The sequence below is a fragment of the Rhinolophus sinicus genome, chromosome 9, assembly GCF_057876585.1.
Source record: "Rhinolophus sinicus isolate RSI-liver-muscle chromosome 9, RSI-T2T, whole genome shotgun sequence".
Taxonomy (NCBI): Eukaryota; Metazoa; Chordata; class Mammalia; order Chiroptera; family Rhinolophidae; genus Rhinolophus; species Rhinolophus sinicus.
In genome coordinates this window covers 30,648,116-30,666,979 of record NC_142509.1, presented here as the reverse complement: position 1 = coordinate 30,666,979, position 18,864 = coordinate 30,648,116, and positions in this window count along the sequence as shown.

Below are 18,864 nucleotides of genomic sequence, written 5' to 3'. Positions count from 1 at the left end.
AGGATGGCACTCTGTCTTCATGGAGAGCAGAGAGCCTGGCACTTAGGATGTGCGTGCCCCATTCTGGTCAGCCACCCTCATCAGCAGCAGCACGGACACTCGTCTGGTGTCCTCATGTGGTCTTGGGTACACGGATCCTTTCACAGAGACAGTGTTGTGCCCTCCTCCTTCTCTGAGACACACAGACGGGCCCGGGTCAGCAGTTAGGTGGGTTCATGTGACTGAATTCTGACCAGTGGAATGCGGGACTGAGTGAGGAAGGTCTGGCCCCGAGAAAAGCCCAAGATTCTCTATCTGTTGGCTGGACACAGAGGCTCCCAGAAAGACCGAGACCTTAGCAGCCGCTGGGACTGCGAAATGGACGATGCCTCGGTCCCTGAGTCACTGCACGGAGCCAAGCTCTTCCAACCTCCCAGTGGAGCTGTACTGGACTGTGATGTGGACCTCAACCTTTATTGGGGTGCCCACTGACGTGGGCCTGTGTGTTACAACTGTTAGCCTATCCTCACTCCTACAGATGTTTTCAGAAGGGTTTTTAGCATAATGAAATTCTGGTCTAGGGTTTTCCTGGGAAAGGCCTCCCCTTCATCAGAACTCAAGGTTAAAAAGGTAGAGTCCCCAGTGTCAAGTGCAGCGCCTGGTATACAGTAGGACTTCAGTAAATATTTGCACAAGTGACCAAATGAACCTCTCATCTCAGAGGTCCGTGGCCCACAGGGAAGCTTTCTGGATGATGATTCGGGAAGATCTCAATCATGCCACCTAATCTCCCATCCTTTCCCGATGCTCACTAACCCTCATCCACCTCCCTGCATGTCCCTAGTATGGCGCTGGGGAGCCAACCCCAGCAGCGACATCTAGAACATGCTTGTCAAGCCCGGTGTCGCTATACAAATATCAAGCTGACTTCATTCCATCCCAACTGGCTGTCAAATCCAGGAAAAGCCAAGCAGAGTAGGCCCCACGCTGCACACACACATTCAGATGTTTACAGAAAACCAGTGCACAAGGATTTGCTGGAAAGCTAAATTTCCTCTCAGCCAAAGCCCAGAAATGCCTTTTAAACCCTGAGCAAATATGCCGGAGAAGAAGGCCTTTTCCCTATGACGGAGCCTTCAGAGTCTGGAGAGCTTCAACTTTTCAAGGAAACACACGCTGCCACAGACATGCTGCTCGGTAGAGCCCCTTGTTGCCTGCAATCAAACAGGTTTCAAGAACTTGCACTTGGGTCCCAGCGCAGAAGACACAAACAGTTGCAAGCTCCCTGCCTGACTTCAGACTGCAAATGGAGACGCCATGACATACGCGACTGGGTTCACTTGGAGAGAGAGAGAGAGAGAGAGAGAGAGAGAGAGAGAGAGAGAGAGAGCGCGTTGGCTCAGAATAAAATGAAAAGGAACTGTTATGCGGGGTGTCATGCAGGGTCTCTGGTCCCGCTCCCCTCATAAGAATGCAGGACATGGCGAGGCCAAAAAGGAACACCCATGGAGCCATACCACTATAGTCTCGCTGGCGGCTGGGTTGGAGACACAGGGAGCAGGAGCCACACAATCCGCAACCTGCCGTCCACTTCTCTGCCAACCAACCCCTTGCTAACTGCAATCCACACTTGCTAGCTCAGCCATGGCAGTTATATTAGTGGCCAATGGCTAACCGGTTACAGCTGACAGCCATCTACTACCCGAGCCAGCACCTTTCCACGTGAGGCCGAGAGCCTGGGAACTGCTCTCTGGGACTCTGTCCCCACACGAACGTTTATTTTAAAAAGTTATGCAGCTAAACAAAGCCCTTTGCCTGTGGAGTGCTGAACTGAGTGAGATGTACCCTGAACAAAAATTGGCTAGAACCATCGATGACATTGAGGATACTAAGATTCAGCCATTTTTTGAAAAGAAATGATCTTTGAGTTGTTGTAAGCCTTTAGTTAATTTTCAGAGTCCTAGAAAAGGGGATTTTGACAATGTTTGATAGCACTTTTATGGAGCAGCAGCATTTCAGAGGTCCTTTCTCTCCCATTCTGGAAGGGCTTTCATATATACCAGGGGTGCCAAATGCATACACATTTTAAGAGATGTTATCTTAAAATCTGTATACATTTTTTTGGCACCCTCTGTATATTACAATCTGCTTTGTTCTCTCATAATTGCCTTTTTATATGTTGAGGCCTAGTTTATTCATGTTAACTGCTGAATAGTATTCTAATTCGTAAATAAACCAGTTTGTTAATCTACCGTCTTAGTAAGAGACAGCTGTTGTTTTCTAATTTTTGTTATCAATAATAAACATCTTGGTACATGTATCTGTGTACACACGTGAGAGTTTATTAATATTTGTGAAGGCTTAGGGTAAATGTGTCTTTAGTTACACTCAATATTTCCATATTTCTTTTTTTTTAATAGTTATACTTCAAACAGGTACAACAAACGAGACAAATCTAATTCATGGCAGGTAAACGTGGGTGTGCAGAAAAGTTATATACACACCGACACCGCCCTTTTATAACCTCCCCTTTTGTTAAATGGCCAATCTTCAAAGTGGCAACACAGGAGAAACTCCACCGTCATGGCACTAGAATTCTCCTGGCACAGGAGCATTTTAAGTGAAGGTCTCATCTCAAAGGAGCTTTCAGTCTTCAAAAAAAAAAAAAAAAAAAAAAGCAAAGCATGTTAAAGGAAGGAAACAAGTCTGCCTCTTCTCACCCACAAAGTGGTTTCACCTTCAGTTCTAGCTTTCTTCACTCCAAAGGGTTCCAAATCTTCCAAGCATCTCTTGCGTCCAACTTTCTAATTCACCAACAATAGCCAACCTACCAGCAATGAATATGAGTTCTACTTTCATCACATTCTTGCCAACACGTGGGACCATTAGAATTTGCTCCTTTTTGATCATCTCGTAAGTATGAAATGGTTTCTCCTTGTTTCTTAGTTTGCATTTGGAGGAGGCTGTTTCGTGAAGTCAAGGCTAGCAAGGAGAGGGCCACCTTTCAGCCTGGTAAGGAGCAGAAAAGCCAGTGGAGTGCGTATTCTCAGCGAAAAGCATATCTTTTCGCTCTCCCCTCCAAAGCCAGACCCCAGTGGGCACCCTGGCCCTTCGTCTTCCACAGCCTTTCCTGGTTGAGCTTCCGATGGGATCAGAGCCCCAGCTGGCCTGTCAATTGCGGCCTTGTGAGAGACCGTAAGCAAAGGGCCAAGATAAGCCTCGTGGGACCACAGGAACTGTGAGATAATAAATGTGTTGTTTGAAGCCTCTAAGCTTGTGGGCAAACTGTTATGCGGCAACAGATTAATATGGGAGGGAAGGCCAGACTGCCAACCCTTGGGATCCCATGGGTCTCCTTGAGTGGGTCTGGGCTCCACCCCATGAGACGGCAGAGGGCCTGGGTCCCACAGACCAGCATCTGTTTACCGTGTCCTTTATGTCACGCCCTGCAGTCAGGGGCCATGCCACATTCCCAGTGCCTTGCTCAGGGTGTGGCACAGCACACACAGGGTGACCCTGAGATGCTGGGTCCCTCAGAGGATCAGGGGAAACCCACCGGCAAAACACCCTGAGCCAGGCCTGAAGCTCCTCAGGGACAAGGGCAGAGTCTGGGCTGAAGTAGCCCATTTTGTCTCTTTTTAGGAAGACCATCAAGGGAGCCCCAGGGGAAGTGTGAGCATCACCCAGACCATAGCAATGCCACCACCGGTGTGTGCCGGGACCCCAGGGAAGCTTCGGCATCAGGGGCAGCACAGGGCAGGGGTGAGCACCAGGGCTCTGGAGCCCAAGAGCCTGACTCAGTCTCTCCCTGACTCCCTTTCTCATCTGTACGATGGGGTAAAGATGGTATTTATCTTGTAGGGTCGTCATGAGGATGGATGAACACATGTAAAATTCTTCGTCCATAGTAGATGCTCAGCTAATGCCTCTCAGGAGGAACATATCTGAAGAGATCCCCTGTGTGTAAGCTGCCAGCCCCAGGCAGCTAAGATCATGTAGACTAAGGTCCAGTTTTCTTTTCCTGGGGCCACAGGAAGCTGGCTCCACCCAACACGTGCCAAAAAGAGGAGGATGCTTGGGGGTCAGGGGGCTGGGAAGAGGGATGGGGTGATGCTAAGAAGTCACTGTTCTCTTTGGGAACAATTGCTGCCCAAACCCAAAGAGTTTTGGAGACGGGATTAGTCTGACAGGTAAACAGAGCAATTGTCGTACAATTGAGGTTATTAGAGCGGCAGGCGTAAGCCCACCCCACCCCCCGATCACCCACAGGCCTATCACTGTGCCCGACATTCCCATCATTCAACCTGCTCCTAAAGGTCCCCGGAAAAGTGACCTGCCGATTTCCTTACTCTCAACCAACATCTATTTATTGCCTGCTGTGTACATACCACTGTGGGAGAAAGACCCACACACATCTGTCTTGTACGTTAATAGCTAATTTGATGATCACAACACCACTATGAGGTAGGGATTTATGATTATGTCCATTTTGCAGAGGGGGAGACTGAGGCCCAGACAGGTTAAGGGTGAAGGGAGGCTCACTTCTGGTCAAGCAGGCAGTAAGTGGTGCGCTCAGAAAGCAAACTGGCTCCAGTTCCGAGTTGTGGGTATTTTCTTGTTCATCCTGCTGCTCTCAAGACAAGTCAGCCAATCGAGAAAATGGCCCAGGGCTTTTCAAACTTGGTTCCCTGGTGCTCTAGGGGTTCCCTGGGTGCTGGGAGGTGGGAGAGCGTGGAGAGGGTAGGTGGCACCGGGTCTTGGGCTCCCCATACACTTGAACCAGATCTTCTTCCTTCTCTTCTATCTCTAGAGATACAGTGTTCAGTCTGCGGGGTGGGGGTTGGGGTAATACAATAGTCAAAACAAAAGAATTTCTTGACTACCTATTGTGCTTCAAACACGGAGTGGGGGGCGGGGGGAGGACCACTTCAGGGAGCGTAAGAGGAGCTTCCAAAACAACCCACTTGTGAAAACTTGAAAAACGATTAAAAAAAATTAAATAATGGCTCTATCTAGCAACAGATGAGCTGTCCCATGGCCACGTCTGGTTCCCTAATTAACTGCTTCAGCGGTGACCTGGGTGGTCAAAAGAGACAGCAAATCTGTTGAGCTGACTAACCCAGTACCACCTATTCTCAGCAGCAGGGAGCAGGAGCCCGGAGCAACGAAACCTGGAAACCTGGGCTGGGCGAGTTTGGACAGGGCGGGAGTCGTGGGAGGTGGGGAGGGCTGGCGAGATGCAGTATTGTGGCAACAAGCTTCTCTGAACAGAGAGCGGCACCAATCGGGAATTCCTCCACAATCGCTGCAGGCTGCACCCCGGAGGTGAGCAGTCCCCCACTGAAAAGCACTCCTTCACCCCTCCTGCACCCCCTGCCCCTTGCTGGCCCGCTGGCCCCTGCTGGACAGAGACCATACGTGGATGGTCCCACGGACTGCACTGAAATGCCAGCCTCACCTCTCTGTAACTTAAATACACGGATAATAACAACCACCTTCCGGGCTGCTTGGACAGTGAACTAGATAATGAACATAAAGGGCCTGGCACCATCAGCTCCTGGCACACGGCAAGTGCTCAATAAATGTTATTGGCTATTATCTGCAGCTACATTCAACACGGGCGGGCTGGGAACAAAGCTCTTCCTGGTTTTTATCCACTCGTTTAACAAGCATTTAATGGGCACCTGCTCTGTGCCAGGCACTGCGCTGGGAGCCGAGGCCAGAGATTGCAAAGTTCATTTTCCTTAAGCAGCTCTGGCTCTACCGGGGAGGCAGCACTGCAAACAATTCCAGTTCCGTGTAAGGACTGGAACGTCTGCTTGGTAGCAATGAGGCCAGTTAACATTTATGGAGTGCTTGCCGGGTGCCAGTTACGATGCACTCACTTTACACATTATCTCATTTGATCCTTCCTTTTACAGATGGAGAAGCTGAGGCTCTGAAAGGCCACATCTTGTGCCCAGGGTCATGGGGCCAGCAGGAGGCAAATCTGGCTTCCAATCCAGGAGGGATGTGAGTTCACCACATGGTGCAACGATGGCAAAGTTTTGCAGGTTCGCGAGATCGTGAAGTCAGAACGGAGGACACGAAATGCCTCGAACTGTGGGTCCCTGGCAGGCAATGCACGCCATGAGCAGAGCCACCAAAATGAAGCCGGCAGCTGACTCTCAAGTTCTGCCCTCACATCTGATCAGCCTTAAGCATTTTCCATTTATTAGATGAGCTAATAGACACGAAGCACTTAGGTTTAGATGTAGGATTAGGGTTTGGGTGTATGCCTGGCACAGAGTCAGTCCTGGTAAGTGTTAGCTACTGTTTGTTATTACAGCAGTCCTGCTTTTGCATGGTCCTGACAGGCGTGAATTTCAGTTACCATGTTTACAAAGTAACACTAGCCCCCAACAACATGGTTCAAATTTCACTGACCTCAGTATATGAAGCGTGAGCACTTACACAAACTACAAACTTTGCTGCTAGCTCTCCGCTCCACAAATCACTAAGTAAAGAATAGATGTGCGCGGTGGTCAGTTCCTGGTCTCGTCACCTTTCACAGTCTGCTGGATTGGTCACTGAGCACTTGCTACTCAGTTCACACATAGACAGCTACATGTACGGCTGCGTTGTTTCCTTATCTCTCAGTGACAGCCCATGTGGCATTGTATACAAATAGGTAATAAAAAGAAGGAACTGGCCAACAAAGATGAAAGTGCAGCAAAGACATGAAAAAGTAACGCTGGAAATGAAATTGAATTGGATGGCTTTGTATTAGTCAGGCTTCTCCAGAGTAACAGAACCAAAGGAGAGCAATATAATTATCTATCTATCTATCTATCTATCTATCTATCTATCTATCTATCTATCCATCCATCCCCCTATCTGCCAGTTATGATGCTCATAAGTTATGAGACACAGATATGATACGTATAATACTCTCTAGATAGATAGATGATAGGTAAGTTAGCCTCCAATATCTGCAGGGTAGGCTGGGAGGTGGGAGACCCACGTAATTCTGTAGCTTGAGTTCAAAGGCCGTCTGTTGGCAGAATTCCCTCTTCCTTGGGGAAGTGGGTGGAGGGGTGTCAGTCGTTTCCTGTTGAGGCCTTCAACTGATTGGATGAGGCCCACCTATATTAGGGAGGGTAGTCTGCTTTACTCGAAGTCCACCAATTTAAATGTTAATTGCATCTGAAAAATATCTTTACAGAAATACCCAAAACAATGTTTGACCAAATATCTGAGTGCCGTGGCCCAGCCAAGTTGACATAAAGTATCATCAGAGAATTAAAGGCTTTTAGAAGGAATTGATGATCGTGGGAATGGTGACAATGTCTCCGTTCAAGAGGCTCTAGGTCTGCTGCCAGAGGTAGACAGATTTACAGACACACATCAGAGGAGTGGTTGTGACAAAAAGGATGAACATGTCCCAGAGGAAGTGAGGCCAGCAGGGACTCTCGAAGATATTTTACGACACTGAAAGTACGAAGGATAAAATGTTGGAAACTGATCCAGTCTTCAAAAGGAGTATGACAATTTGCCAAGGCATAGAAAACATGCTCCCTCTGTATTATTAGTTAAACAACCAGAAAAAGGCAAGCACTGTTCAAACTACTCTTGATCGTTTTTATACAAAGAAATATAACACTTCAATTCTCGCGGTTCCCAATGTTCTAAATTAAAGTATACTAAAATACATGTTAGTTTTACCACTTTTTCATTTCCTTAGGCACTTACAACCAACAGTAAGAGAGGTTTCAATGTTTTGACAAAACACATTAAAGGTCACAGAATAATCTTATTTTATCCCATTGATTTTTTAAGATCGTTTTTGCACAATTTCAGCTTGCACATTCTCATAGTCGGCACAATCTTTTGCAAAGCAAGGATGGTCTGCCTTTTCTGCCACATAAACGTCACCACCCTTATCACCACCACCATCACCTCCACCAGGCAGCTGTGGCAAACACCCAGGATGCCAGGCCCAGGCCAGGCATCAAGCTCCTTTTGATACCCATTTCTGACTCAGGACAGGGCGTCCCTTGCAAAAATCCCAGGCCAGGCCTCTGCCCTGCTCTCGCCAACCTTACCCGCCCTCTGCAGAGGCCGCGGGATTCTCTACTACCCAGGAAGTCCCCAGGGCAGACAGCTCAGTTTACACACCAATAAAAATAACTCAGGGGTGACAAACAGCCCCACATCTTCAGGGCAAGCCGCTCTTATGCAATCTACCTAGATTTCACAAGCCCCACAAGGCACCAGAAGGACGCGGATTGAGATGTATGCCCTGGCTGACACCACAGGGTGCGGCCCCTCTGGTCACAATGTCTGGGGACAAGTGACTTTGGTGGTGACATGGGATGATTCATTCACAGCAGAAAACACACTGAAACAGCACAGCCAACTGATTGATTAAAATGTGTGATATTTCTTTTTACTTTTTTATTTGGGGCAGGGTATATAAGAAAGGGATGGTTTTAGTGGAAAACTCAGAATACACATAGGCCAAAAGAAAAAAAAAAATCAAGCCGCCTATGGTCCAACCATCAGAGACCATCGCTGTTGCTACCATCCTTTCAGACTTTTTCTAGAAGTTACGTATCAAGAATGCGTGGTGCACAACTAGACTGAAGGACAACGATTTGGAGCTGATGGATCCTGGAGAAACACACTGTTCCCCAATATTCCCCAATTAAAAAAAAAAGAAGAAGAATGCGTGGTACAGAGCTTTAGGCTGCAGACTCTGGAGCCAGCCCTCCAGGTTGCCTAAGCTCTTTGGCACGGTTTCCCCATCAGTAAATTGGGAATCACAATTGTAGCCACGTTGTAAGGTGGTTTCATGGACGGAAGGTGTCCATTTTACTCCCCTGTGAAAGAGGTCAAGAGGAAGAATCTCGTGGTGAAACTTCGTGCACATTCTTCATTATTTCTTAAGGATAAACTCTTGGGAGGGCAACAATCACATCAAAAAATATATATATATGTATGTTTTGATGGCTTTGTTCATCCCTTTCCAAGTCCGGAAACTAATTAAAATGGGCCACCTGGGCCTTCTGTTGAGGTAGGAACTGGAACCATGGCCCCTGGTGCCTCTCCACTCAGGAAAGGCCCAGGAGGGTTAAGCCTCCTGCCCGGGGCACACAGCAATTGTCAGAATTAGAGTATCAGCTCCGCGAGGGCAGGGATGGAGTCTGTCCTGTTGCCTGCTGTGACCCCGCAATGACTGAATCAATTGAGAAGAACCAGAATTTTCTGGGACCAAGGGAAGCCCTAAGGTGTCTATACTGTTCTGCTAACCCCTTTTCCACAGACACTAACCCGGATTCTTTTACTGTGCAGGCTTTGTTAACTTCTGTAATGAATAAAATATTAGCCAGTGCACTTCAAAGAGAAAAGGAGGGCACAAGAAACCCCCCAGAAGGAGAGAGCTGGAACAAAGCAAAGCCAGCTAGGAGAGGCGACAATAAACAAATGCATCATTTGTATTGTGGTTTGATTGACATGTCTTGAATCATTTATGGGGAGCTCCACCTCTTTCTAATAATATGGAAATCGGGAACATGTTGCTTTCAGTCATGATTATGAGTGAGTTTAAGAGAATGTTCGCAGGTGAGGGAGACAGATGGTGGTGGTGGCACAGATATGAAGGTGCGCAGTGGTTTGCGGGTGTCCGCGCATGGCCACCATGGGCCGCCTGCGGTGCGGTGGCCTCTGACACATGCTGCTTGCCCTTGGACAAATGACCACCCAGGCATCACATACTTATCGAGCACCCACTGTGTACCAGGCACTGTGCTACACGCCGGACTAGACAGGAATGATCATTCACTCGGCTGGGATACAATGCTGCCTGCAAGCCTACTGTGCGCTGGGCACCCATGTTGGATGCTGTGCCAACAGAAAGTGAACAGAATCTATGTAATTTTACTAACAATTGTCACCCCAATAAATTTAATAAAATAAAATTTAAAAAAAAAAGAAAAAAGAAAAGTCTGGAGAGCAAGACACAAGAGGTGCAGAAAGAAGTAGCCACCTCTCCCACCTGGGTAGGGCTCACGCTTGGTAAATAATGTTTCCCATGCATCAACCACTTCAATTCTCCCAGAAGCCTGGGAAGCCGCAGAGTTGAGGAGCTTTCGAGACTCAAGACTGACCCAGCCTTAAGTCTTGGCTGTGCCACCTACGGGGGAAAGTGACTCACCATTCCCAGCCTCCTTTTCCTCATCTGTAAAAGGAAGTGCTACCAGATAAAACACAAGATGCCTTGCTCGTATTAAGTACGTCCTAACTATTGCACGGGCTATATTTATACTAAAAAATATTATTCATTGTTCCTCTGAAATTCCAGTGGAACCGAGCACCTGTTGTTTTTGTTTTTCGCTAAATCTGGCAACTCTAGAAGGAGAGACTGTGATGGTTCCTGATGGGTGATTCTCAAGAGTGTGGTGTCGAGTGAAAAAGGCAGCGGAACAGGATTTATTGCTCAATAACGTCTTTGTAAATTAAATGCACACAAAATGGTATAGATTTTCACTTATAGGTGAATAAACACATGGAGTGTTGGTCTCTGACACGTGGTCAGGTGGATTGGAAGAGCATGATAAATAAATGGGTGCTGAGGTTGGGGTGGCAGCTGGAGAGGAGAGTGGACGTGAGGGATAAAGAGGAGGAATAATGTAACATAAAACCAAACAGCATGGGGTCTTGCAGAGAGAGGTGATGATACAGCACGAGCCTAAAGTGGCCTCCATCTCGGCCTCTCAGTGACTGCACTGCCCATGTTTCAGAGTCAGAAGGACCCGGCTTTGCATCCTGTCTTGGCCACTCACTGGCCATGTGACTTCTCTGGAGGTGTTTTTGCAACACCAACAACCAATTCCCTGATTCTTCAGACATCAGCTGGGTGTCCTACAATTCAATTCAGTTCGGACACCATTTACCTAGAGTGAGCACAGTCCACACAGGTTAAGAGCTCAGTCCCACGAGACGCCCCCATTTCAGACACCAATCCCAACTCAGGTTGTCACCTGTGCTCCTGACCAACCAGTCATTAATCAAGGGTTAATAATTTATTAGAAAGGTCCATATAACTCAAGGGAATGTTACCTTATGTCTACCCGTTTATTACGAAGGATATGAGAAAGGATACAGATGCACAGCTAGGGGAAGAGGTGCGCAGGGCTAGGTTTGCAAGGGTCCCAAGCACAGCCACTTCTGTCCCTGTGCAGCTGGGGTGTGCCACCCTCCAGGCCACGGAAGGAGTCACCATCCTAGTAGCTGCTCACATCTCCTTGTTCAAGAGTTTTTCTAGAACTTTAATCCCCACTCCCCTCACTCTTCCTGGGGGATAGTACTGAAAGTTCTAACTCTGCAATCACTTGGTCTTTGGGGGTGACCAGCCCATTCTGAGGCTATCCAGGGGTCCTCCCCTAAGTCACCTCATCAGCATAAACTCAGGTGTGGCTGAAAGGGACTTGTTATGAAGAACAAAAGATGTTTCTCTCACTCTGGAGCTATTTCAGGAACTGAGGACTAAAACCAAATACTACAATTAAAGATACTGTTTACCGCTTAGGCAACGACAAGGGTTTGGGAGCTTTGTGCCAGGAATAGGACGCAGGACAAAGACCAAATGTGTATTTACTGTATCACAGCTTCCCTTTGCTGAAACGTGGTGTTCTCTCCTGGGATAACAGTTAAGTCATCTCCTAGCGAGGGCTGTTGCAGGGTTAGAAATAATGCGTGAACAGGACTGGGCATATTGTCTGATACTCAGCGTAAAGATATTAGCAGTAGTACTTAATTATTCATACAAACCCACAGGGAGATGTCCTCTCTCTCTCTCTCTCTCTCTCTCTCTCTCTCTCTCTCTCTCTCAACCAATCTCCATTCAGCTCAATGCAACACAAGCCATGCCTCTGAACTTCTGATGGGTCAGGCACAGTGTGAGGTGCTGGGGTTCCAGAAGTGAATGAGGCACAATTCTTGTCCTTTAGAAGCTTACAGTTTTGGGGGAAACCAGAAGGGATCATTATGTGTGTTGGCAGAGATGGACTCGGGTTATTATGGGAACCTGGGGTGACAGGCTTCTAATCCAGCTCAGCAGGTGCCTCCTGGACTGATGAAGAATCAAATCTCTACATATGGGGAGTTGGGTACAGGTCCTTTATCGGAGGGTGTGGTTTTCTGAAGGACGTGCTCTGATGGGAAGGGAGAGAGGGAGGCAGGATGGGGCTGCAGGAGGAAGTAAGTAAGATGGCAGCTGCTGGAGTCTCAGCCTGGAGTGTGAGCTGCACCAAGTCGGTCCTTCTTTGGAGGAATGGAGGGGCGGGCCTTTTACACCATCGGCAGTCCGTCATTGGCTGTGGGCCACTCTGGGCGTGGTGCAGACCAGGTGAGGGGGCCCCCTTTGGCTGAGGACATTTCTCCAAGCAGGATGCAGCTGTGAGCTGTAAGCAGCCAAGACTCCCAGAACGAGGGGTGAGGGGAGTGGGGGCCCCACGGACCCTGTAAACCGGTTCTAGGTGAGGCATTAACAGCATCCTGAACAACTTCTCATTCCCCATCCCCAAACCTTCACATCCGGTAGACTGCCAGGCCCAGCAAAGTTACAAGAAGACACATCAAGTTTGCAGCTAAGAAGCACAGACTGTCAGTTGGAAAGACCCTCACAGATCACCGAATCCACCTCCCTGAGTTTGCTGAAGAGGCCCGCAGAGCTGCGGTCATTTGCCTAAGGCTGGGGTCACACACTCCAGTGCCACAGGGGCTGGCCAGGAGAAACACGCTGTCTAAGGCTATAAGGAATGGTGGGGACTGTGGCAACCTGGGGGGAAGGGGTCCCTCCAATGGGGCAGCAGTCGCCTGTTTCCCATAGCGAGAGGGAATGAGGCCCCAGAAGGGTGAGCGCCTCTGAAATTCTCCAGAGAAGCTGGAAATCTGTGTGTGTGTGTGATGTGCAATCTCTGTTTTGAAATGTTGGTATCTTAAGAACACAGGATAAGCCAAGGAAAATATGTCAGCAGGCCAGACTTGGCCCTGGGGTTACTCGCATGCAATTCTCTGGCCTATGGGCCCACAGCACATCGGAAACCGAGCCAGGGCTCCTGGGCCAAGGTGCTTTCTGTCATGCCAGCAAAAGGACAAGAGAAGAAGCACGACATGGCAGGAGGGAGAAGAAAGCCCCAGAGGGAGGAAATGGGAATGGAAACCTGGAGAGAAAGGCCAGGGGTGCATATCCAGAGTCTCCAGGGTGAGTTGGAAAGGGAAACCCCATAGCTCACGCTTACTTTGGTTTCATTGAGGTGAAATGTATATAACACAAAATTAACTATTTTAAAATGTACCATTCAGAAGTGGCAACGTTGTGCAACCATCCCCCCCATCTAGTTCCAAAACATTTTCATCACGTGCAGAAGGAAACTCTGTCTTCTTCAGGAGTCACTCCCATTTCCCCACCCCCACCCCAGGCCCTGGCAACCCCTAGTTTACTGTCTGTCTCTGTGGATTTGCCTCTGGTGGATATTTCATATAAATGGAATCATACAATACGTGGTCTTTTTCCACTGGCTTCTTTCTCTTAGCATCTTGCCTTCAAGCTTCATCCATGCTGTAGCACGTCAGTACTTCATTCCTTTTGATGGCTTAATAATATTCCGTTGCCTGGACAGACTGCAGTTTGTTGATACATCCCTTGATGGGTATTTGGGTGTTTCCACTTCTCGGCTATGAGGAACAGTCCCAAGGCTTTCTTTTTAAGGGGAGGTAACTGGCGTTTGGGTGATTGCTGTTCAGGGACACAGGGCCGGTTGACCCACGTGTACATCAGGCATAATGCATGTGTATTGCCCACAGAAATGTCCTAATGTCTTTCAAAATCAGAAAGAAAAAAAGACTTTTAGGATCGAAGCAAATGTTTTCATTTTTAATTTGGCCTAGATTATGTTTGTCTTCATACCAATGCTGCCGTAATCACGGAAGAAGTGGCCCACAAGGGCACACAAGCGGCCCTGCAGGGACACAGAAAAATCAAGGACTCTGGACTTAGAAAAACCATGGGGAGGGGGACTCCTGGCTCCCCCACTTACTATTCTTGTGAATGTAAGCGCAGGGCTGGGCTTTTTGTCCAATTCAATGTTGCGTCCTTCGCTGCCAGTACAGGGCCTGGCACATAGTAGGAACTCAATAAATAATTTTTGAAAGAATTAATTCATCGGAGATGAGTCACTGAGCGTCTCTGTGGCTTGATTTCATCATCTGAGACTTGGGGAAAATAATTTTTATGTCTCAGGGTGACAAAACTTTGCCCAGTGCCAGGAATGGAGAAAGCCCCGGAGAACCCACTCCGTTTGCTTTGTTTTTCGGCAGGGTGGGGGCAGAATGAAGTTGATAGTAGGAGAGGCCAATTTCCAGCCAACGCGAGGTGCGTGTGCCCCATGTCCCCAAGACTCAGGGCACACCAGGTATTTCCACATCTTGGCGGAGGACCCCACGGTCTGGCGGGAGAGGTTGATTAACAGGCAAAAACCACAAAGAAAACGCAGAGGAAAACGATGCTGGAGAGAAACACGTACTAGCAGGGAAGGGCCAGGGAGGGTGTGTGAACATCCTGTGTGCACGTGGGTCTGAGCTTGCATGCGTGTCCATGTGTGGGGCTGTGACTGCCTGTGAATGTGAGAATTGTGGGTGTGAGAAGTATGTGTGCGCGCACATGCATGTTTGTGGGTAGAGGTGATGGAAGACAGAGGAGGAGGAGGAGGGAGAGAAGAGCAGCCGGTGCTCGCTAACACGGGAATTCTGCTTTGACTGGAGTCCAGGCTGCACATTCCAGCTGGATGTGAGGGGCGGGAGCTGGGTGGGGTCTGAGAGGGGGGAAAGGACCGTATCTAGGTTTTGTCTTGATGAGAGGAAATTCTTCGCCCAAGGCAACAATCCCCCCTGGGGTGTGCCCTCCTCTGTGGGTGACTGGGAACTCCGGAGAGCCCAGCCATCCTCCTCAAACCCAATTTGCATTAGAAACCAATGTGGGTTTCTTTTTTTCCCCCCCTTCTCCTTGAGGCCCTGAGATGCCCAGACCCTGGAGCAAGTAATAATGATGCTTTTCAGACCAGGACTTCAAACTGCTTAGCTGTGATTAGTCTCCTTTTAAACACAGGAAAACTGGGGTGACCTGAAGGAATTCCACTGACAGGTCAAAGGGAGGCTGGTGCCTCCCTGCCAACATGACCCCAGGGGTCACGGAAACCTCAGCCCCACGCTGGGTCCCACTTACCTGGGGCCACAGCACAAGGAGGCCCTGCTGGTTTCTGGACAGAAGTAAATTGAGCCTCTTATTGATGTCTGGAGGGCAAAACCCTGCAGGCCGAGGAGGCAGGCTACTTTTAGAATATTCCGGAAGACGCTTCTGCGGTCAGTTCTGTCTGGAGGCAGCGGAGTGTCAGGGAATAAGAGGCAGCTTATTGGTCAAAATGGGGTGCGAGTCCTGTGAGAGTGACCTCAATTTCCTTGTGTGTAAACTGGGGGTAGTGTCCTGCACGGGGGCATTATTTGAGGTCTAAAGAGACGTGGGAAGGTTTTGCACAGTGTAGGGCACAGACCCGCAGAGCGGTAATCATTCGAGTTAAGATATCATCATTATCATCTCCGCGTGAAAAGGCTGTCTCCCTAGCAATGGGGACCCGGAGACTCTCAAAGCTCCAAGGTCTGAGGGGTCTAACAAAACTCACTCCACACTCCCCAGCTCTCCCGGTCAGGGTTGCTGAGGGATTCAGTGAACTCTGCGAAAGCAATGACAAGATTTCTTGGTAGGAGATCACTGTCCCCTAGCTTCCAGGGGAACCTCGGCGATAGCGGCAGAAGAGGTTCTGAGAAACCCAGTATCAAGAATGTTTGACCTCAGGATGGAACGCTTTTCGATTTACTCTCTGAAAGATCTGGACCCCAGCTGTGTGTCCATAGTCCCCAGATAGATGAGGGGCTTGGAGGCAGTAGGTGTCCTGGAAAGGGACAGGGTTTGGAGGGGACCCCAGAGTTCTATAGTCCTAGGTTCAAATCCCACCTCCGCTTCGTCTCAGCTGTACGGGCCTGAGCGAACGACACCATAATAATATGCTCTCTTGGGATAACAAATATCAGACTGCAGGCACATAGTAGGAGGTCCAAAATGGTGGCTTCATTGGTTGGGTCTGTTCAATCAATGAATGGACTAGTTTTGAAAATCAAAATGATTCTCTATGGTTTTGAGTTGGGTATTTTGTTCATTTCATCAACATTTACAAAGAACCTGTTATATGCCAGATCCGGGGAACTCAACAGGAAATGAAACAGGGCCACTGTCTCATGAGGAGACAAGAACACAACAGAATGGGAATAATCTGATCGCCCGCCTCTCCTTGAGACACTCTCTCAAGCAGAGGGTGATAAGCTCCTCTTGGGTGCTTCCCTGGCAGATAGGTCTCCTGGGACACGGGAGTGGACCCAACCACAGAATCTTGAGGGAACTACTGTTGCAGTCCCCAGAGACACAGGGTGACAGCAGAGGGCTTTCCAACCCCAAACAAACAAACAAACAAAGATAGATGAAGAAAAATGTTGTCGAGCTGTCAGTTGGGAGGGTGTCCCTGGACACATAGCTGCATTTTGGAACACTGAAGTGCAGCCGAGTTCCTTAGGAGCCCAGAGAACACACGGCAGCACCTGGCTTCTCTAAGGTGAGATGACTCACCCAGCATCACACGAAACCAATGCGAGAGAGAGCTGCTGAGCCACCAGCTGCCAGCTAAGAAGCCCTCAAAGTGTTGTTTACTGACAGAAATGGGCCTGCCCCCCCACACCCCCGCAGCCCCCTTCATCCAACCTGTAGCGTCAGAGCACACAGGGTTGGCTGAGGCCAGATTCCTGAGGAAAAGGAAGGGGCAGAGGAAGGGACTGGTCATCGTGGCCTTGGGTCTCTGAGTCTAGTGAGAGTTCTCTTGGTTTCTCTCTGGTCAGGGGCCAGGAAGCAGCCTGGTCCCACAGCTTCCTAGGTTTGGTCCTGGCAGAGAGGAGATGAGCAGGATGGAGTTATGACAATGGACAACAGGGTATGTGTAAACAACCTCCCTGCCTCCCCCAGGCCCCCCCTGGCACAAAAGTCCATCTTGCCTGTATTGTATTAATCTCCTAGGGCTGTTGTGACAAAGTACCACAAACTGAGTGGTTTAAAACAACAGAAACTTATAGTCTCTCAGTTGTGGAAACCAAAAGTCTGAAACCAAGGCGTTGGCAGGGCCAGACTCCCTCCAAAGTCTTGAGCGGAGTATCCTTTCTCGCCTCTCCCAGCATCTGGCGGTGGCCTGCAATTCAGCTTTCCTTGGCTTCTAGCTACATCACTCCAACCTCTGCCTCCATCTTCCCATGACTGTCTTCCCTGTGTGTGTCTGGTCTCTGTGTCCAAATCTCCCTCTTATAAGAACAACAGATTGGATGAAGACCCACCCTACCCCAGTACGAGCTCATCTTAATAACACTTGCTAAGACCCTATTTCCAAATCAGGTCACATTCACAGGTTCAGAATGGACATGACTCTGAGGGGACACCACTGAGCCCTGTTCAGTTCCCAAGCATTGGAGTCCTGAAGTCCTGGGTTCAAATCCTAGCTTTGTCACTTACGGGTTTTGGACTTTCAGTCCACTTCTTAACCTCTCTAGGACTTCTGTTTCCTCATTAGAAAAATGGGGGTATAATGCACGCCCAGCAGGGCTGTTGTAAGGATTTGAACTAATGTCTGCAGAACACGTCAAAGGTCTCACAAAACAGAAGAGGTCTTATCTTTATTACTGTAGGAATCCGTCTTGGATCTTCCCAACCCCTGCAGCTGGTGTAAAGCTCTGGTTCCAGGTATTTCCACTCCACCACATGCCAGTGTCCCCTGTGCTTCCCGGGAGCACTGGAACGCAAGTATGGTCACATGCGTGGCTTCCTGCTGCCCTCGTCATCAGCTGCCCTGTCTTTTGGGCAGAGGTAGGAAATGGCATTCCCCAGAAGTGGAAAGCACGTGTCCAGGAAAAGCCAAGGGCACAGCTAGGTGCGATTCCAGCCCGGGAACATCCACGGCACTTCTTCAGTTGTTCCCAAGGTCCAGGCTCCCAAACTGAGCAGGCAGGAGTGAGACTGTGTCTTCAGACAGGAAGAGTCGCTTCCCAGAACACAGTATCTGGCTGGAGCCGCGCTCAAACAGCTGTGTAGGCATTATAAATCTCTCTCCTGGAGATGAGGCACACTGGCTCGCCACGTGTCCTGCTAATGGTAAATCTGTCAGAGCCCACAGCGCCAGCCCTGGACTCGGAGTGCATCAAGGTGAGACTGACTGCCTCCCTCAAGCCTGTTAATTGCACCTGCAATCTATTCCCCTCCAAATGTGGAAAGCTGTCTTTCTTCCCTGAGAGCAGCAAGGGGAGTTGAATTGCAGAGCAGGCTGTGCTTCAAATACAACCAGAATGCCTCTGAAACCCAGCTCTGACTTGCCCACTTTCTGCCAGGGGATCCCTCTTCTGCAAGACCCTGGGTGATTTGGACAAGTTGAGGCCGGATGGACAGGGTCCCTCAGGTATTGTACAGGTTGTCGTGGTTTTGTGGCTTATTTTTTTTGGTGCAGTCTATCTTTAAAGCTTCACTTTAAAAAAAAGTGGTCATTCGCCTTATTTTGATCTGGAAGATGTAAAATTAGGTCCCTGATTTATCACCTCAGAGATGTATGACTTTGAACAATCCCTTAATCTCTTTTAGATTGCTCATTTTAACAAGATGAATATAAAACCTTTCTTATCGGTTGGATACAAGGATGAAATGAGGTATTCTGTGGCTATCAATCAGAGTTTTAGTTGGAAACAGCCTGTAGTATTGCTGATAAA